Here is a 15,392-nt window from a genome sequence, read left to right on the forward strand (position 1 = left end):
TACTTGATGATGAATAAATAACTGCTTCAAAGGCTTTATTTCATTTTCTGGAATATTTGCATTGGTTTCTATGGCAACGATGTTGAGTTGGAATGTCTAGGGCAGACGGATTCTAACAGTTTTACTAAATATGATCAGATTCCAATCAGATATGGACAAAAACCAAATCTGGTCCAACAATATTAATAAGGCTAAATTATCTATCGTGTTTTGGCTGATAAGAGCTTTGTTTAGAAACCGCTGATGAACCGCTGAAACTGTTTCCTGTCAGTCATGTGAAATGCAGAACTAAATGCAATATCATTTCAAAATAAATAAAAAATGCCGTTTTAGGCAGTGCAAGTTATTACTTTTACCAGACTTTATTAGCTATTACAACGTTATAAAAGAGCTTTAAATGTATTTTTATCTGCAAATACATATTTGTACACAACTGTTTTAATTGACATTTTTTGGAGTGTAATTAGATCCTAAAATAAACAGCAGCTGAATATAACAGTTTGTGCTCTGTTGTTCATTTCAGTATTAGTGAACTAAATAAAGTGGGTTTCTGAATCAATTACAATATCAGTTTGGAGAGATTGTGTTTGTTAAAAACTGACATACAGGCCTGTAGCTAAAGCATTTTACAGCTTGAGGACATGCAAACCATACAGCACAAAGCGTGAGATGTCTTCATCAAACTATCCGAACCATCAGATGTCATTCTGAACACCTGGATATCAGTGAAGCCCTAAGATTTGGAGTTTTACATCTTCACCAGCTGATCTTCACTGGTTTTTGTTTTTTTAAGACAACAAATCTGTAAAGAAAACTTATTTTAGTGAGGCTCAACATGGCAAAGCACAATATTCTTTATGAAAACCTGAGGAAATTGACTTACATTTCTGACAAAACAAATTAACAATTAGCTTTTCACTCAGAGCTCAATTTATTTAAATGTTGACAAATTGTAGTTAAACGTTTCAATTCCAATCAAATGATAGAACTCAACAAAACTAGAAACATTACATGTCTATAGAAATCAAGACCTTTTACATTACTCTTAGTCGAGTATGATTAAGAACAAAATGGCTCTAATTTTCACATTTCTGCATTAGGAGCAACTTTAAGCTTTAAGATTTTTGGTGAATAGAAATCAGACAACTCAATTCAATCAACATAAGAACAAATGTAATAATACTTGCCCTCATGATTATAGAGAAGAAACAAACCCCCAAGACCACCGAGATGAACACAACTGGAGCAGTGAACACATAAAGTCTTTGGCGTTCAGAGGAGTCTGGAGGTTTTGGGATGGAGGTTTGTGGTGGCTCTGTACTGGAGGACAACAGAGGTTCTGTAAAATACATCAGACAGAGACATATTTAGAGGATTATAATCCAGAAATCAAATGACCCTTCAATAAGTACCACCTTAAAACAAGCTTTTACTCTTTTCTAATCCAAATCTAAAGATGCAGTCACATTAGCAATATTTCCTCAGATAAGGTCTGTTGTGTTATCAATAGTGTCGTGATGTTTGAAGCACAGTTCACACAGAAGCCACTTTCAGATCAAGCAGTTTTCTGCTGGTCAGCACACAACCCACTAAACTGAACCGAACACAAGCTAAAGATGCATGGGCAACTCTTTTTAAATTCCAGATTCCTAATAAACTTTAAATGACTTTATAAACACAATTGTTACGTGTTTTTTTTTCTCCTCATAATTCTGATACAGATATATTGTGTTAACATACTCACTGTTGACAACAAGTGTAACTTTCTTCTCCGAGACATTACTTCCAGTGAGGATTATTACTCCATAGAGGCCTGTGTTATTGGAGCGGACACTCAGAAGAGAGAAGGTTCCTTCTTCAACTCTCAGTAAGACTCCTGCTGTTTCCACAACATCACAGTCTCCACGATGGACACAGCAACAGTACTGCGCTATCAGCTTCTTCTGACGTCCTCTTGTCAAAGTTATCTTCACTTGATCCGCTCTCTCCAGTCCAGCAGTTTTGAAGGATACGGTAACATTCTCTCCTTCAGCTGCCTCCAAATTCACCTCAGCATCACACACAGCGACTGTTTGGGACACAGAGAATATTTATTATGCTTTAGAACAGAGTTTCCTAAGATTTTGTCTTCCAAAAACAACACCGGTGAAATCAGCGCTGAGTCTGACATGCCGCAGAAAACACACGTTACACTGCCACAACCCACGACTCGGGCCCGTGCACGCGAAAGGTCAGATTTCGGTGTACACCTGTGTGGGCCAGTGGCGAACGGACCGAGGGAGGGGGTCCCGCTCCGTACCTCACCGAGTCACCGTCACTGCCGCGACTCACTGCTTCAAGTTTAACCAACTTCTGGATAAATCAAGCCCACTTACTCGTATATAGTAAGCGGAAAGTCTTGAATAAAAGAGTTGAATAAAAAACACACTTTCCATTAACCCCAAACACTTACCTGAAATTAACATGAAGACGGCATAAAATAATTTCATTTTATATCGTTCCGGAAAAACGCCCAGATTGGCCTCAAAATACGAAACGCTGCGTTTAAATGTAAAATGCCCGATCCGTGATCCGCTTCGATTGCCGAATAACCTCCAACATCACCATCAACTACACAACTGCACACACACACACACACCAGCGCGCAGGCTGTTTATAAAGCTTCCCAGCCAAAAACCCCGTCCAGCAAACATGTTGGTTTATTTGTACATACATTAATGTGGGCGAAACACCACGGACACACACACACACCGGCGCGCAGGCTCTTTCTCTTTCACCACAAACCCCGTCCAGGAAACGCGTTGGTTTATTTGTACATTTCATTGGTTGAGGTATGAGGGCGACACAGCACACACACACACACACATACACACACACGTTTGTTTTTGTGAAAAGTGGGGACATCCCATTGGCTTAATGGTTTTTATTCTGTACAAACTGTATATTCTATCGCCCTACACCAACCCTAACCCTCACAGGAAACTTTGTGCATTTTTACTTTCTCAAAAAAACTCATTCTGTATGATTTATAAGTGTTTTGAAAAATGAGGACATGGGTTATGTCCTCATAAGTCACCCTCTCCTTGTAATACCTGTGTCATACCCATGTCATTATACAGAGTTGTGTTCTGATGTGTCACAAAAACAAGAACACCGGCGCGCAGGCTCTTTCTCTTACACCACAAACCCCGTCCAGCAAACGTGTTGGTTTATTTGTACATTTCATTGGTTGAGGTATGAGGGCGACACAGCACACACACACACACACCGCCTCTGAGATGATGAGACGAGATCACAGTGACGCTATCACCCGCTCGAACACCACCCGATTCGAACGTTATCACTCGATTGAATGGGGCGTTTATGTGATAACGTTCGAATCGGGTGCGCACCCAACACAGCCTCCGGAACTCGACATTCTCAGAACGCTGCAAAACGAAAGTATTCTTCTTTTTAATCGTCACTAGGAGCCGCCATCTACCATATTTTGTAAACTATATTCTGCCTAACTCTTACAAACTGATGGCTGTCCCAAGTTATAAAGCTATAAGTGTCAAGCCATAACACGCTTTTAATACGACTTACTTTATATTTACTGTGAATTCAGCATTGAAAGTTAATGTGAATAAAAACATTGTAAATTAGGCTATTATCACACTTTCATTGTACAGAAAGAGAGCAAAGAACATTTTCACTGACAGTCTAGTTCAAGCACTCTCAAAAACACCCATTAAAACCACTGAAGCTGTTTACACTGGGAAATGAAAATCTTATAGTCATACACACTGCACTTAATTCCTTAGAAAGAGAAATACAGACGGCGAGCTGGTGAGGAAACCCCAGCATTTCCGCATTTCAGCGATGACTGATCTGAAGCTCAAACAGCTCAACCGCTCGCGTGTGATTGTGTCTTACTCAACAACAGCCAACGCAGATTTGATAGAAACGATATAATAACGCTGGTGTGAACTTTATTTGTAACTTCTGTGATTTAACCGGAATGAATATAGTCTCTCCGCAACGTCTTTAAGCAATACTGAAGCGCTCGTGTTTGAAGACGTGTGCACGAGCCTCCAGAGAACGTTCTGTCAATAATAATATTCACCAGGGGCGTGTCTAGGGGGAGGCTGGGGGAGGCAGTGCCTCCCCTAGGATAAGCCCTGCCTCCCCGAGAAACGGACTGTCCCTCTGATGATAAATAAACATTTAAAAGTTGATTGTTTTGTGCATATTTTTCCATCAGTAGCAGATGAGTCTGACCCAACAAAAATCCAGTTTGGCGCTGTTTGACAGTGCTCGCGTGCTTCAGGCTTACGGGCTCAGAAAAAGTGCATCATGTGAGAATAGAACGCCAATGAAATGTTTACCTGGCAGAGCCTTAGAGCAGTGGCGTGTCCACAAGGGTTGCACAAATGAGCTTTGCCACTCCAGTTGCCACCCCAAAACAGCGTATGGGATCGAAGTGCATTGAGAGCGAGACATCGTGATTTTGACTGAAACAGGTTTTTTTTGAAAGTCAGAGAATTCTGCGACTTGCGACTACGACTTTGAGGTCCAACGCTAAAGTGCCCTCGCGGTCCCGTCTGCCCCCTGTCCTCAATTTCTGCCGAGGGTAGTATATTAATATTTTTGGTTGTGGACAATAAAAATGTCTCCACGATCTGCTTTCGAAGAAATATTGTTGCATTGTGCCGCAGCGCACATTCTATCAGCTGCAGTTCTGGCGCCACGGAATTATTATAATACATTAACATAAGTGTTATCTCAGCGTAGTTTCTCAAACAGGATACGGCACTTATTCACAAAATTATTATTATTATTATTATTATTATTATTATTATTTGCATCTGCTTTAAATCCTTATTGCTTATTTAAAATTTTCATTCGTGTGCTTTTCTGACGTTCGGTTCTTCTAAGCACAATCAAAGTGCGGCACGAAAACGAAAAAGCCCTTCAAACTGTGCCTGATTTCTAAGTTATGTTCTGTGCTAATACTGTCGAAACACACAAGGTTTATGTATAGACTAAGTTGGATATGTCTAAAATGAAAGTAAACAACTGAAAGAGGGTGCATGTCTGTATGCATGCAGGTCTTAAAGGGACAGTAGGCAGTACATGCTGCCGTGTGAATTAAAGGGATAGTTCACCCTAAAATTTAATTTCTGTCATTGTTTATACACTCACATGTTGTCCAAAACCTATATTAACTTCTTTCTTGTGCTGAACACAAAAGAAGATATTTTGTAGAATCTGTGTACCCAAACGGTTTCTGGTTCACATTGACTTTGATGGTAGTAAAACATACTCTGGAAGTCACTGTGAACCAGCAACTGTTTGGTTTTCTTCAAAATAATGCTTATATTTAGCAGAAGAAAGAAACTCATTCAGGTTTTTTTCTTCACTATTAAAATTTTTGGGTGAATTATTCCTTTAATGTTAATAAAACACCAAACCCACAAAATCACTCAATACTCTTGACTGAAAAAAAAATAAATAAATAATACAGTTGCTTTAATAGGAATCAGTGTATATAGTGTTTTATTTTTATATTTGTTCATTAATTATTTTTAATGCTCCTGCTAAATACATTTCTTGTACCTGAAAATAAAACACTTTATTTGTATTATATCTGTATTTTTAATGTGTATCTTTGTTCTCATTTTTTAATAACAAAGATAAAATAATTACAAAGATTTTTATCTTCACCCATGCACTTTGGCCTAAATATCCGCCATACTTTTTCATATTTTGTTACCTTAAAATGCTTTATAATAGGGAAATTAGTTTGGCTGTGATGCTCAAACAGCTTGCAAAATAGAAAAACCAACATGACAAAGAATCAGGATAAAATCATGATTTCTAAAAAAAAAAAAAAAAAAAAAAAAAAAAAAGACTTATTAGATTTTTATTATATCCCCCACCCCCTGAGGGAGAACAAACCCATACAGATTCCACACCCCTGTAAAATAATAATAACATTTGCCTATGTCAAGCACCACTAATAATAAATAAAATTAAATAAACAAATAAAAAATAAATAAAACCATATTTAAAAACAGTTATGTTGCCTCTGCTAATGAGATTATAAATTAAATTCTTATAGTTTCACAAAAATATCTTTTATTTCAACTCTCTAAGTCTCCTTACCCCCTGTAGCCTAATATGTTCCCTTTTATCTAGGCCTACATGTTTACATTTATTCATTTAGCAGACACTTTTATCCAAAGCCACTTACAACCAGAGAATAACATTCAAATACTGTTCTCATACTGTTCAAATGAGCATATGCATTTTTTTTTTTTATTACCTGGGGCCGCATTCACAAAGAAACTTAGAGGCTAACTGGCGAATTTATGGTAGCACCTACGTCTGGAACAGCTTAGAAGAAACAAATTAATTTACCTCTTGTCTATACAAACCTGACTTCAGATTCATTTAAAAAAAAAGCCTACTCTGTAGCAAGTCTTCTCACAAGCAAACCTGTCACTCATCATCAGGCAATCACTGTGATCTGTTCTATATATGAATATGTGAATAATAATAATAATATCATCATCATATTATTAATGTTGACCGGGTTTAACTAACTTTTATGTGACAGCCCTATAGTCTAATAGGGGCCCTGTACCTATCTGTGGGTTCCTGGCTTAGAAAAAGATATGCACTAAAACAGATTGTGTGTAGTAGGCTATAGATTATTTTGCGCCAATTTTTTCAGTTGTTTATGTTGCCCCCCCAAAAAAGCTAAATGCCCCCCCAAACATGACATCCTGGTAACCCCTCTGATATTCACAACGAACATTCATCATGATTTTAAAAACAACAGATTCCAGCGACAGAAACGCATGTTTTCTCTGCATTCATTTGCAGGAATGTCCCTCCTAAGTGTGAAAATCAGCTTATTTGTGAAATGTTTGTTAAAGCGAGTTATCTCTAAAATGCACTCATCTTTCACTTTAAAAACTATAACAAAGTAAATAATGTTAGTTTACCTGAAATTAAACAGTACATGTTTTAAATAATATAGCATAATAAAAAAAGGATCAATAATTCCGTTATTTGGCAGAGTTATGAATTAGTTTTAATTAATTGTCCGTTCTGCTCGTCACAGAGCGGAACTTTGTCTTTGACACTGCTGACATGAATACATTTACATTAATAGGTTGCTTAAAAACACATGACATAAATAATACTACAGTATACAACATATATAGCTATTAATACTGAAACCACTGACATTATCTTGTGGTATACAGAATCAGTGGTAGAGGGTGTGAGATTCCTTTATTTCCTGTTTCTTCTGCATCTCTATTAAATCAAATGCAACTAGAAATGTTTGTGTTTGATATAACAATATTTCTAAAAGTTATGTTTAGTCAATTTAAGAAAAAAATTATAAAAAGTGTGAATAAAAACAAAACAAGGCATGGATTTATGTTAATTTTTGTGGCTGTTGTCCCATAAAATGCCCAACTTGTTTTTAAGTGGTTTTGGTCTTTAGCTAATTTTGCCCTTCATGACAACTGTGAGGGAGGTGGATTATTTAAAAATACTTTATCCGTTTAAATTATATCAAGCCTTAAAGTTCTGTATAATTAAGGGCTAGGCCACTGTATTGGCCACAATATCTTTACTGGGATTATATTTTTGTAATAAAAATAAGCTTCTGTTTCATAAACTTACTGAAAACAGCCTGCCTTTGAGGTCTTTGATATTCCAATATCATTATGCCTCAATTAGCTAGTTATAGATTAAGAGTTGTTGTTTGAGATGTGCAGATGACTTGCTGCTGTGTTCTTTTGTTGTGAAAATATCACTCTGGGCCGGGTTTCCCGATAACGATGTATCTTAGCTCTTAAGAGCGTTTTCTACGTGCAAACTTACGAACGCTCGCAGCAATTCCACGAGCGTTTCCCAAAAATGCACTTAACATGAACGCGCGAGAACGCGCTCTACGTGCTACTTAGGAGTCGCTGTCCATTCGCGAAGTGCTAAAATGTAACCTTATATGGAATCGTATTCTGAACGTTTAACCTAATAATTGTCATCTGTTTTGGATTACGAATCAATACAATCAAGTCTATATAAAGCACCTACATACAGGCGGAGACACTGACAAAATGGCTGAAAAAAAAAAAAAAAAAAAAAGATACCTTTCAAAAGGATGAAATTACTGTCCTCTTAGAGGAGATAGAGAAAAACAAAGATGTGTTTTTTTTTCATCTTGTTTTCCCCTTTTTATTTATTTCATTTATAAATTCATGTAAACAATAAACGAGTACAATAAAGTGTACAATAAAGTACAATCAAAATATTATTATATTACTGGCGTTGCAGTGTGTTAAATCTAGATAAAAGTGTAATCTGCCGGTTGTCCTGCAGGTGTCCTCATAAATCTGTCTTCTTACAATGCACTTGGGGATGTACGATTACTCCAGAGCACTCGTAGATCTACGAAGATTTTCAAGTGCTACTTAAGCTACGATGCTTTTGGGAAACAGACCGTAATATTAAGATCAATCGTACGATCGTTTTTACGATCAACTTAGGCTTACGATGCTTTTGGGAAACGCAGCCCTGGTCCATGCACTGTCTGCTATTTTATTTAGCCTAGAAGCTGGTTTTCTACACCACATTATGTATGCGACCTACTGTAAGACTTTGAATGTTAAAGTGCAAATGAACACCTGGACACTCTTACTGGTTTACTACTGTTACAATTAAAAATGATAGAAGGGTAAAAACATGTCAAGTGACATGATGGGAGAAACACAACCAATAAAACTGGTATAATCAAGCATTATCAGTCATATTGGCTTGGGGCCCAAAAATAAAATTCAGCTTGGGGCCCCATAAAGGCTTGGGCCCTGTGTGGTGTGCTTCTAAACCTGATCTAAAGACCCAGACTTTAAAGGCACGCAAATTTTGAATAATAATTACATCTTTTTTTTTTGTTTGTAATCATCCTTTTAATAAGTGATCACAGAAAGTATTTCATACATGGGAATTTTGATCTGTTGGCCCTTCACGCTGCTCTTCTTCATCAGACATCATCCTCCTCCTCATCATCCTCACTGAACGGACGCACTGAACTCTGGACTGGTTCTCGGGTCTCCTCAACAGAAAGAGGCAAATCCACAGAGTCACCATCCACTTCTGTGACTGCAAATTTAAGAGAAGATGAAACTGAAGTTATTATCTTAATTTAAAAAAAATAACTCGTGTTAATACATAAATACCACGTTCTTTCAATGAAGAAAAAAAAAACACACACACCCCTACAGGGAAAGACAGAAGTCATGGTCTTCCACACAGCAGACAGACAGATGGACACTGATGGACACACACGTGACTGTAGACCCCGGCGCGAGCCTCTGGGTGAACTAGCAACAAAAACAACAGAGATTTTATTATATATTTTGAGCACTGATTTGTAATTATTGCACAGCACTCATATAAACAAATTAACTCTGCCCACATGCACATCCAAAATATCACTAAAATGAATTACACTATATCCGGACATGAATACAAATGACATTTTAGCCATTTAAAGCCAGCCAAATAATAATTTTAAACGATAGTTGCATGTCTTAAACAGCTAAAACAACCCAGCATGTGTTCTGTCCAATATTAACCCAGCATTTTTTTGTGGAAAAGTAAAGAAAAAACAACAAAAAATAAAATCAGCCATCTCAGAAATATGGTAAATAAGAAAACTATTCAGAAAACATTATAACATCATATCTTTTCCATTAGACCAAACATTCAAAAGAACATCACCAAATTTTCTTGAAATGACATGCTATTTGAGTTAAAAAATTGTACATTATGGAATGACAAAATTATAAAACTTATAAAAGTCCTTAAATAGTTCGAACCAGTTTCTCCAGTGTTGTCCTACCTGACAGTTGGCATGTATCTATGGCTTGAGGGTGCTGCAGTTTAATGACAGACAGAAAGCGGTCTGCAAGGAGAGTAGAGCTCCTCGCTGCTGGATGGCATGAAGAGAGGAGGCGCGTGGGCGTTGATTCCTCAACGTCACAACTACTCATGTGGGTCATGTTAAAAGTGAAAGAACAGTTGGTTACAAAGGGATCTGTCACTAAAAGGCAAAACACTGCTCACTAAGGCAGAGGGTTTGTCTCGTTTGGCCTATGCAGCTCAGTCTCTTTTTGTGGATAAACCCACATCTAAATTAATTAATGAGGTTCTAATAAAACTCGTATGGAAAAATAAATCTCATTACTTGAGAAAATCAGTCATATTAAATGTGTATAATAAGGGGTGTACTTGGGTTTATGTTCCCACCAATATCAATGTCCGCCCTTGACCTTATCAATCCATCTGACCTCAAAGAAATAGTCATACCCTCTCAAGAAATCCCGGTGGACATTTCATCGTCAATTCACCGGTGAATCAACCTTGGATTATGTTTGATTCGTCAAATTGGATCAACGTTGATATTGTGACGTTGTTTCACTACTTTTCAACATTGGTAAATACTGTACGTTCAATTAGAGCCTAGTTTGCATTTAGATCAACACTGTACGATAATATTAAGACTCTAAATTAATTTGTGTATTTTTACCCATGTTAAAAGGTACGACGTTGAAACAACTTCGCATTATCAACGTTGATTCACTTTGCAAAAACAAACATAAGTTAAGTATAGCCTATTCACCGTCTACAGAACGACCATAATTCGCCCATGATGAAGGTAAACGTTGATATCAACGTTGATCTAATTTGCAAAATCAAACATAATGAAATGCCCGCTGGGAATTCTTGGGAGGGTATGACTGTTTCTATGAACTCAGATGTACTGATAAGGTCAGCTATAACACCAGAATTAAAAATAAAAAAATGAATTTAGGTCAAAACTCACTTTCAGTCAAGAAGCAAGTGTTTGAAATAAATTGATCCGATATGGATTATAATCACAATACATGGCCGAAATATTTATAAACAATGCGATGCAAAAGACGCCCCGGTGGGCGTGGTCGTCAGATTATGACGTGTGGAGCTCTGTCTCTACAGTACATCGATGACGCGTCCGTCTCTATTAAATTATTCATGAGACTGTTGTTCTTATCCTATGAAGACGCTTCCCTTAATTATTCATTATTTGCTATGACAGAGGCTTCAGACTGCGAGACCGCTACATTACCTGATAGAAACCTTCATGGATCGGAGGAGAGTGTTTGTTTTTGCTTTGTAATAAAAGTTCGACACATACGCGATCAATTCACTTTAATTTAAGGTTTTTACAGCTCCGTGACACAACTGAAGCCGAAGCTGTGTGTGCTGTCTGTGTCTCTTCTCCCTCCTCTGCTCATCAGCACCTGTCCACCTTTTTAGCTTTCTTTAAAACTGTGGTGAGAACTACTAGTGCTGAATATGAAGCAATAATGCTGAACAGTTTATTGGTGTCTCTACTGTGATGCTGAGGACCGAGATTTTCCTGTCAGGCCATACTCCAGAAAAATAGTGTATTTTTACAGAATTAATGTCTGTTAATGTTATTTAATAAAAACACTTAAAACACGCTATAAATGTCTGCGTCTCATTTCGGAGGCTGCGTACGTCTTTAAGGATTTCTTATTTAAGAAAGGTTACAATAAAACAATTGACTCTGTGAGGTTTAAAATACTATAATTTTTTTTTTTCTTTGCAATAAAAACGGTTACTTTTCTTAAATGAGACCCGATGACGTATATATGCCAGAATCGGGTGTAGTCCTATATGCGACCTCCGGAGTACAGTTTCTAAATGAGACATGATATCAAATGGTAGTCTATTGTAAAATAGTTTCCCAAAACTGTAGATCAATATATTTTGCACAAATTACTTTAAACTTCGCCTTTTTTCAAATTAAAGTGCAGTATTTAACAAAGCAGGGCAAACGGAAACAGAAAGCGCAATCTTTGGGCATTATTTGCTCCCTATAAAACAGACTAGGATAATGTCATTATGAACATTAACAATAATTTGGGATAAAAATGATGTGATTTTATGAAAAAAAAAATGTAAGTGGCACTCTGTTGTGCAGCAGGATTTGGAAAAGCATCCTGAGCCGCCGTAGATAGTCTTTAACTTTGACTTTAAATGAATGTTGTTCAACTAAATGTTCAAATCAAACTGTTAGCTGAAATATCCACAAAATGAAAAAACAACAACACTGAAATAAGAGCTTGCGGTTCAATCAGATGGCATAAAAGTTGACATTTGATTCATATTGCACATAAAAATGGAAAGCATTTGTTAAAGTAAAGCTACAGCCTGCTTAACTATATCACAAGAGCTGTGTAGAGCAGAGCAGTCAGCAGTGACCCCGACCTGACCTCAAAACTGACAAAAAGAGCTCGGCTGTATGGAAAAAAATATATATCAGTCGATATCGATAATCATGATACATTTCAAATCTTTATTTCTTTCAAGTTTGAAGGCAGATATGATCCTAAGAGATAGTTGCAGAATTTTAAACTCTTGATCAACACGACAAAAACTTTCCTATTTGAATTCTTTACACTTTACCAGTTATTTTTCCATAACAAATATAACAATAATAATAATAATAATAATAATGTCTTTCCACAAAACAAATTTAAAAAACTGTAACATCATTAAAAATTGTAACAACATTTTTTTTTAAATGGTCAAATGTGATTGTTGTGAAATGTGAAATGTGATTATCTGTATTATTTTTTCAGATTTTTATACATGTACATACATGACAAATTTAAATTTGTTGTATCATTAATGCAGAGACAATGAGTCCAGTGTGGAGACGAGGAGACTTTTATTAATGCGGTTTACAATTCAAGCATCAGATGAGAAATACCAGAGAACAGAAATCACAGATACATATGTCTCTACGGCTCAGTTCCCAGGTGCACCATGGACTTGTTCATCATTCAGACACAGGGAATTAGTTCAGCTTGCATATAAAGACTATGACTATATGCAACAGTACGAGAAGAGTAAAAACTTAAAATAATAAGAGATATATACAGATAGATATAAGAAATCAGCAAGAGATTAAATACGTTACACTGTGCATTTAAATAAAAAAATAAACATATATAAAAAATGTGCACAAAGAGATTTTACATCTCCACCAGCTGATCTTCACTGGTATTGTTTTTTTGAAGTCACCGAATCTGAAAATAAAACAGATTTTAGTAAGGTTCAACATGGCAAAGTACAATATTCTTTATGAAAACCTGAGGAAATTCATGAACCAGAGATGACCTTCATACCTGAAGACGGCAGCGCTTCATCACTGCTTCAACATCAGCAGATGACTTACATTTCTGACAAAACAAAGAAACAGTTACAAGATGCAAATCAAATGAAGCTGAAGACAAAGATAAAAACAACATTCATTCAACAAACATTCAAAAACAAGAAAATAACGTAGTTATTAACAAATTCAAACATAAGAACAAATGTAATAATACTTGCCCTCATGAATGTACAGAAGAAACAAACCCCCAAGACCACCGAGATGAATACAACTGGAGCAATGAACACAGAAAGTCTTTGGCGTTCAGAGGAGTCTGGAGGTTTTGGGATGGAGGTTTGTGGTGGCTCTGTACTGGAGGACAACAGAGGTTCTGTAAAATACATCAGAAAGAGACATATTTAGAGGATTATAATCCAGAAATCAAATGAGCCTTCAACAAGTACCACCTTAAAACATTACTGACCATGTGATCAGAAAAGCTTTTACTCTTTTCTAATCCAAATCTAAAGATGCAGTCACATTAGCATTATTTCCTCAGATAAGGTCTGTTGTGTTATCAATAGTGTCCTGATGTTTGAAGCACAGTTCACACAGAAGCCACTTTCAGATCAAGCAGTTTTCTGCTGGTCAGCACACGACCCACTAAACTGAACCGAACACAAGCTAAAGATGCATGGGCAACTCTTTTTAAATTCCAGATTCCTAATGAACTTTAAATGACTTTATAAACACAATTGTTACGTGTTTTTTTTTTTTCTCATAATTCTGATACAGATATATTGTGTTAACATACTCACTGTTGACAACAAGTGTAACTTTCTTCTCCGAGACATTACTTCCAGTGAGGATTATTACTCCATAGAGGCCTGTGTTATTGGAGCGGACACTCAGAAGAGAGAAGGTTCCTTCTTCAACTCTCAGTAAGACTCCTGCTGTTTCCACAACATCACAGTCTCCACGATGGACACAGCAACAGTACTGCGCTATCAGCTTCTTCTGACGTCCTCTTGTCAAAGTTATCTTCACTTGATCCGCTCTCTCCAGTCCAGCAGTTTTGAAGGATACGGTAACATTCTCTCCTTCAGCTGCCTCCAAATTCACCTCAGCATCACACACAGCGACTGTTTGGGACACAGAGAATATTTATTATGCTTTAGAACAGAGTTTCCTAAGATTTTGTCTTCCAAAAACAACACCGGTGAAATCAGCGCTGAGTCTGACATGCCGCAGAAAACACGTTAAACACTGCCACAACCCACGACTCGGGCCCGTGCACGCGAAAGGTCAGATTTACACCTGTGTGGGCCAGTGGCGAACGGACCGAGGGAGGGGGTCCCGCTCCGTACCTCACCGAGTCACCGTCACTGCCGCGACTCACTGCTTCAGGTTTAACCAACTTCTGGATAAATCAAGCCCACTTACTCGTATATAGTAAGCGGAAAGTCTTGAATAAAAGAGTTGAATAAAAAACACACTTTCCATTAACCCCAAACTCTTACCTGAAATTAACATGAAGACGGCATAAAATAATTTCATTTTATATCGTTCCGGAAAAACGCCCAGATTAGCCTCAAAATACGAAACACTGCGTTTAAATGTAAAATGCCCGATCCGTGATCCGCTTCGATTGCCGAATAACCTCCAACATCACCATCAACTACACAACTGCATACACACACACACACCAGCGCGCAGGCTGTTTATAAAGCTTCCCAGCCAAAAACCCCGTCCAGCAAACATGTTGGTTTATTTGTACATTTCATTGGTTGAGGTATGAGGGCGACACAGCACACACACACACACACACACACACACACACACCGCCTCTGAGATGATGAGACGAGATCACAGTGACGCTATCACCCGCTCGAACACAGCCTCCGGAACTCGACATTCTCAGAACGCTGCAAAACGAAAGTATTCTTCTTTTTAATCGTCACTAGGAGCCGCCATCTACCATATTTTGTAAACTATATTCTGCCTAACTCTTACAAACTGATGGCTGTCCCAAGTTATAAAGCTATAAGTGCCAAGCCATAACACGCTTTTAATACGACTTACTTTATATTTACTGTGAATTCAGCATTGAAAGTTAATGTGAATAAAAACATTGTAAATTAGGCTATTATCACACTTTCATTGT

General features: G+C 37.3%; 1 long non-coding RNA gene across 1 annotated transcript; it reads right to left on the bottom strand.

Annotated features, from left to right (window-relative positions):
* Positions 1 to 12,785: 12,785 nt before the first annotated feature.
* Positions 12,786 to 13,306, bottom strand: LOC113041755 (uncharacterized). Its single transcript, XR_003275463.1, has 2 exons — positions 13,263 to 13,306; positions 12,786 to 13,163 (listed from the first exon to the last, which is right to left on the bottom strand). It is a non-coding gene; the product is annotated as an uncharacterized LOC113041755 (long non-coding RNA).
* Between the last annotated feature and the right edge of the window lie 2,086 nt (positions 13,307 to 15,392).

Source organism: Carassius auratus, chromosome 23 (genome assembly GCF_003368295.1).
Source record: "Carassius auratus strain Wakin chromosome 23, ASM336829v1, whole genome shotgun sequence".
Classification (NCBI taxonomy): domain Eukaryota; kingdom Metazoa; phylum Chordata; class Actinopteri; order Cypriniformes; family Cyprinidae; genus Carassius; species Carassius auratus.